Here is a 6,861-nt window from a genome sequence, read left to right as displayed (position 1 = left end):
AGGTTCTTGTCAACAGAGCAGCCCTAAACTTTGGGGTGCCTGTGTCTTGCTGATTTTTAGTTTTCCCAATTTATACGCCCACGAGTGGAAGTGCCCTATGCTCTCTAAGCTGAGTTTTTTAGATGTTTCAAGACACACCGTACACCTCTCCAGAGTGGCTGTTGGCAATTTACATCCCGCCCATCAGCGTAGCAAGGCTCCCGTTTCTCCATGGCCTGTCCTGCGTTTCTGGTTTTGACACTTTATTCAGCATGGCCCTTTTGACCGATGGGAAGCGAGACTTCTTTGTAGCGCTGATTTGCCTTTGCAGGTTGCTTGGTTGGCCAAAAAGGGCGTATGCGTTTTTTCCTGAATATATTCAGGAAAAACGCATACGCCCTTTTTGGCCAAGGGCATCATTGTCGAGGTTTTGCCGCTTTTCCTGTGCTTTAAAGGCGATTCGAATCTCCCTCCTGAATCCTGTTTCCTGCAATTCTGCCTTGCTTTCAAATCCTCTTCGTTGCCTTCCCACAGTATATTTGTGGACGAGAGTTATCATTTATAACTCTGCAGGTTTGTGAATTGCAGTGCCCCTGAGCTCCATTTTTCAACTCGCTTTCTTGGGAGCTGGCCGCAAAAGCGCAGGATTGCTTCAGGCCCTATTCGTCTTCCGGCTGGCAGGCTGAGCCTGTGGTTAATTGTTCTTCCTGATGGGAAAATAGAGTGAGCTGTGCCTGTCCCAAGACCTAGAGCTAGTCTCTCATTGGTTCCCCCTCTTCCCGTTCCTCTTCAGGACAAATAGCAACCTGTACGGAACAGGAGGTTAAAGGTGCCGATTCTCCAAGGAGGAAGATTGCTAGGAAAGCGGCTGGAATGGCGAACCCGAGCACAAGGAGATGAGAAATGAGGTGCGTTTTAGAAATCTTTCCCGATCACACAGTGTACCATCTTCTGGGTTTCTCATGCATGTTTTCGATGTAGGAAGGTGCCCTTGAACCTGGAGATTTGGGACCCATGGGATGGGTACCACGCAGTATTACTTTAAAGGGTCTGCGTTTGCTCACCCAACCTCACCAAACCTCTCAGCCCCAGGAGTGTCCACCCTTATGTCTCAATCAGCTGTGGGTCTAGATATGGTCAACCCAGGTGGCATCACAGCCCCTGAACGAATTTTGTAAGAATTTCTCTCTCTTTCACTGTCTTTGCTTCATGGGTTTTTAAAAGTAATTGATTTTTATAATGGGGTTTAGCTGCTTTTCAGAGCTGTGTGTATGCCGCTTTACACGCACTTGCCTCACTTACAGAGAGATATCAACACATAGGTTTTAAGATTCTTACTAGTCAGATATATTTTTGGGCGGTGAATAGGTGGTGTTGAGTCCCGTTCACTGAGCAAGGAGTAGGTCTTGTCTATTACATATTGGGTTTATGGAACGGTATCTGAGCTAATTTGAAACCCTGGTTTTATGCATCACCCCAACTCACATTTCCCGTTAAGCAGCCATAGTGTGTTTTCTAAACGTGTGACTCTCTTCTGTTTTGTAATTCAGTTCAAGTGTAGCGGTTTTTACATTCCCTCTATAAGTGATATCTTATGATAAGTGTCTTTTTCTGTGTGACTTATTTCACGTAGTATTGTCGTACCTAAATCCACTCATCATGCTGCTAGGAGCCTTATGACCTAGATTTCATGGCTGAGTGATATTCCATTGTACATAAGGACCACAACTTCTTTATCCATTTTTCTCTTTCCTGGGATATTTAAGGTGTAACAAAGTGGAGGTTCTTGTCAACAGAGCAGCCCTAAACTTTGGGGTGCCTGTATCTTGCTGATTTTTAGTTTTCCCAACTTATACGCCCACGAGTGGAAGTGCCCTATGCTCTCTAAGCTGAGTTTTTTAGATGTTTCAAGACACACCGTACACCTCTCCAGAGTGGCTGTTGGCAATTTACATCCCGCCCATCAGCGTAGCAAGGCTCCCGTTTCTCCATGGCCTGTCCTGCATTTCTGGTTTTGACACTTTATTCAGCATGGCCCTTTTGACCGATGGGAAGCGAGACTTCTTTGTAGCGCTGATTTGCCTTTGCAGGTTGCTTGGTTGGCCAAAAAGGGCGTATGCGTTTTTTCCTGAATATATTCAGGAAAAAACGCATACGCCCTTTTTGGCCAAGGGCATCATTGTCGAGGTTTTGCCGCTTTTCCTGTGCTTTAAAGGCGATTCGAATCTCCCTCCTGAAATCTGTTTCCTACAATTCTGCCTTGCTTTCAAATCCTCTTCGTTGCCTTCCCTCAATATATTTGTGGACGAGAGTTATCATTTATAACTCTGCAGGTTTGTGAATTGCAGTGCCCCTGAGCTCCATTTTTCAACTGGCTTTCTTGGGAGCTGGCCTCAAAAGCGCAGGATTGCTTCAGGCCCTATTCGGCTTCCGGCTGGCAGGCTGAGCCTGTGGTTAATTCTTCTTCCTGATGGGAAAATTGACTGAGCTGTGCCTGTCCCAAGACCTAGAGCTAGTCTCTCATTGGTTCCCCCTCTTCCCGTTCCTCCTCAGGACAAATAGCAACCTGTACGGAACAGGAGGTTAAAGGTGCTGATTCTCCAAGGAGGGAGATTGCTAGGAAAGCGGCTGGAATGGCGAACCCGAGCACAAGGAGATGAGAAATGAGGTGCGTTTTAGAAACCTTTCCCGATCACACGGTGTACCATCTTCTGGGTTTCTCATGCATGTTTTCGATGTAGGAAGGTGCCCTTGAACCTGGAGATTTGGGACCCATGGGATGGGTAGCACGCAGTATTACTTTAAAGGGTCTGCGTTTGCTCACCCAACCTCACCAAACCTCTCAGCCCCAGGAGTGTCCACCCTTATGTCTCAATCAGCTGTGGGTCTAGATATGGTCAACCCAGGTGGCATCACAGCCCCTGAACGAATTTTGTAAGAATTTCTCTCTCTTTCACTGTCTTTGCTTCACGGGTTTTTAAAAGTAATTGATTTTTATAATGGGGTTTAGCTGCTTTTCACTGCTGTGTGTATGCCGCTTTACACCCACTTGAGTCACTTACAGAGAGATATCAACCCATAGGTTTTAAGATTCTTACTAGTCAGATATATTCTTGGGCGGTGAATAGGGGGTGCTGAGTCCCGTTCACTGAGCAAGGAGTAGGTCTTGTCTATTACATATTGGGTTTATGGAACGGTATCTGAGCTAATTTGAAACCCTTGTTTTATGCATCACCCCACCTCACCTTTCCCGTTAAGCAGCCATAGTGTGTTTTCTAAACGTGTGACTCTCTTCTGTTTTGTAATTCAGTTCAAGTGTAGCGGTTTTTACATTCCCTCTATAAGTGATATCTTATGATAAGTGTCTTTTTCTGTGTGACTGATTTCACGTAGAATCGTCGTACCTAAATCCACTCATCATGCTGCTAAGAGCCTTATGACGTAGATTTCATGGCTGAGTGATATTCCATTGTACATAAGGACCACAACTTCTTTATCCATTTTTCTCTTTCCTGGGATATTTAAGGTGTAACGAAGTGGAGGTTGTTGTCAACAGAGCAGCCCTAAACTTTGGGGTGCCTGTGTCTTGCTGAATTTTAGTTTTCCCAATTTATAGGCCCACGAGTGGAAGTGCCCTATGCTCTCGAAGCTGAGTTTTTTAGATGTTTCAAGACACACCGTACACCTCTCCAGAGTGGCTGTTGGCAATTTACATCCCGCCCATCAGCGTAGCAAGGCTCCCGTTTCTCCATGGCCTGTCCTGCATTTCTGGTTTTGACACTTTATTCAGCATGGCCCTTTTGACCGATGGGAAGCGAGACTTCTTTGTAGCGCTGATTTGCCTTTGCAGGTTGCTTGGTTGGCCAAAAAGGGCGTATGCGTTTTTTCCTGAATATATTCAGGAAAAAACGCATACGCCCTTTTTGGCCAAGGGCATCATTGTCGAGGTTTTGCCGCTTTTCCTGTGCTTTAAAGGCGATTCGAATCTCCCTCCTGAAATCTGTTTCCTACAATTCTGCCTTGCTTTCAAATCCTCTTCGTTGCCTTCCCTCAATATATTTGTGGACGAGAGTTATCATTTATAACTCTGCAGGTTTGTGAATTGCAGTGCCCCTGAAGTCCATTTTTCAACTCGCTTTCTTGGGAGCTGGCCGCAAAAGCTCATGATTGCTTCAGGCCCTATTCGGCTTCCGGCTGGCAGGCTGAGCCTGTGGTTAATTCTTCTTCCTAATGGGAAAATAGAGTGAGCTGTGCCTGTCCCAAGACCTAGAGCTAGTCTCCCATTTGTTCCCCCTCTTCCCGTTCCTCCTCAGGACAAATTGCAACCTGTACGGAACAGGAGGTTAAAGGTGCTGATTCTCCAAGGAGGAAGATTGCTAGGAAAGCGGCTGGAATGGCGAACCCGAGCACAAGGAGATGAGAAATGAGGTGCGTTTTAGACACCTTTCCCGATCACACGGTGTACCATCTTCTGGGTTTCTCATGCATGTTTTCGATGTAGGAAGGTGCCCTTGAACCTGGAGATTTGGGACCCATGGGATGGGTACCACGCAGTATTACTTTAAAGGGTCTGCGTTTGCTCACCCAACCTCACCAAACCTCTCAGCCCCAGGAGTGTCCACCCTTATGTCTCAATCAGCTGTGGGTCTAGATATGGTCAATCCAGGTGGCATCACAGCCCCTGAACGAATTTTGTAAGAATTTCTCTCTCTTTCACTGTCTTTGCTTCACGGGTTTTTAAAAGTAATTGATTTTTATAATGGGGTTTAGCTGCTTTTCAGAGCTGTGTGTGTGCCGCTTTACACCCACTTGAGTCACTTACAGAGAGATATCAACACATAGGTTTTAAGATTCTTACTAGTCAGATATATTCTTGGGCGGTGAATAGGGGGTGCTGAGTCCCTTTCACTGAGCAAGGAGTAGGTCTTGTCTATTATATATTGGGTTTATGGAACGGTATCTGAGCTAATTTGAAACCCTTGTTTTATGCATCACCCCACCTCACCTTTCCCGTTAAGCAGCCATAGTGTGTTTTCTAAACGTGTGACTCTCTTCTGTTTTGTAATTCATTCAAGTGTAGCGGTTTTTACATTCCCTCTATAAGTGATATCTTATGATAAGTGTCTTTTTCTGTGTGACTTATTTCATGTAGAATCGTCGTACCTAAATCCACTCATCATGCTGCTACGAGCCTTATGACGTAGATTTCATGGCTGAGTGATATTCCATTGTACATAAGGACCACAACTTCTTTATCCATTTTTCTCTTTCCTGGGATATTTAAGGTGTAACGAAGTGGAGGTTCTTGTCAACAGAGCAGCCCTAAACTTTGGGGTGCCTGTGTCTTGCTGATTTTTAGTTTTCCCAATTTATACGCCCACGAGTGGAAGTGCCCTATGCTCTCTAAGCTGAGTTTTTTAGATGTTTCAAGACACACCGTACACCTCTCCAGAGTGGTTGTTGGCAATTTACATCCCGCCCAACAGCGTAGCAAGGCTCCCGTTTCTCCATGGCCTGTCCTGCATTTCTGGTTTTGACACTTTATTCAGCATGGCCCTTTTGACCGATGGGAAGCGAGACTTCTTTGTAGCGCTGATTTGCCTTTGCAGGTTGCTTGGTTGGCCAAAAAGGGCGTGTGCGTTTTTTCCTGAATATATTCAGGAAATAACGCATACGCCCTTTTTGGCCAAGGGCATCATTGTCGAGGTTTTGCCGCTTTTCCTGTGCTTTAAAGGCGATTCGAATCTCCCTCCTGAAACCTGTTTCCTGCAATTCTGCCTTGCTTTCAAATCCTCTTCGTTGCCTTCCCTCAGTATATTTGTGGACGAGAGTTATCATTTATAACTCTGCAGGTTTGTGAATTGCAGTACCCCTGAGCTCCATTTTTCAACTCGCTTTCGTGGGACCTGGCCGCAAAAGCGAAGGATTGCTTCAGGCCCTATTTTGGTTCCGGGCGGCAGGCAGAGCCTGTGGTTAATTCTTCTTCCTGACGGGAAAATAGAGTGAGCTGTGCCTGTCCCAAGACATAGAGCTAGTCTCTCATTGGTTCCCCCTCTTCCCGTTCCTCCTCAGGACATATTGCAACCTGTACGGAACAGGAGGTTAAAGGTGCTGATTCTCCAAGGAGGGAGATTGCTAGGAAAGCGGCTGGAACGGCGAACCCGAGCACAAGGAGATGAGAAATGAGGTGTGATTTAGAAACCTTTCTCGATCACACGGTGTATCATTTTCTGGGTTTCTCATGCATGTTTTCGATGTAGGAAGATGCCCTTGAACCTGGAGATTTGGGACCCATTGGATGGGTACCACGCAGTATTACTTTAAAGGGTCTGCGTTTGCTCACCCAACCTCACCAAACCTCTCAGCCCCAAAAGTGTCCACCCTTATGTCTCAATCAGCTGTGGGTCTAGATATGGTCAATCCAGGTGGCATCACAGGCCCTGAACGAATTTTGTAACAATTTCTCTCTCTTTCACTGTCTTTACTTCACGGGTTTTTAAAAGTAATTGATTTTTATAATGGGGTTTAGCTGCTTTTCAGAGCTGTGTGTGTGCCGCTTTACACCCACTTGAGTCACTTACAGAGAGATATCAACACATAGGTTTTAAGATTCTTACTAGTCAGATATATTCTTGGGCGGTGAATAGGGGGTGCTGAGTCCCGTTCACTTAGCAAGGAGTAGGTCTTGTCTATTATATATTGGGTTTATGGAACGGTATCTGAGCTAATTTGAAACCCTTGTTTTATGCATCACCCCACCTCACCTTTCCCGTTAAGCAGCCATAGTGTGTTTTCTAAACGTGTGACTCTCTTCTGTTTTGTAATTCATTCAAGTGTAGCGGTTTTTACATTCCCTCTATAAGTGATATCTTATGATAAGTG

Source organism: Eschrichtius robustus, chromosome 9, assembly GCF_028021215.1.
Source record: "Eschrichtius robustus isolate mEscRob2 chromosome 9, mEscRob2.pri, whole genome shotgun sequence".
Classification (NCBI taxonomy): domain Eukaryota; kingdom Metazoa; phylum Chordata; class Mammalia; order Artiodactyla; family Eschrichtiidae; genus Eschrichtius; species Eschrichtius robustus.
The sequence above is the reverse complement of the archived record's forward strand: the minus strand, read 5'-3'. Positions refer to the sequence as shown.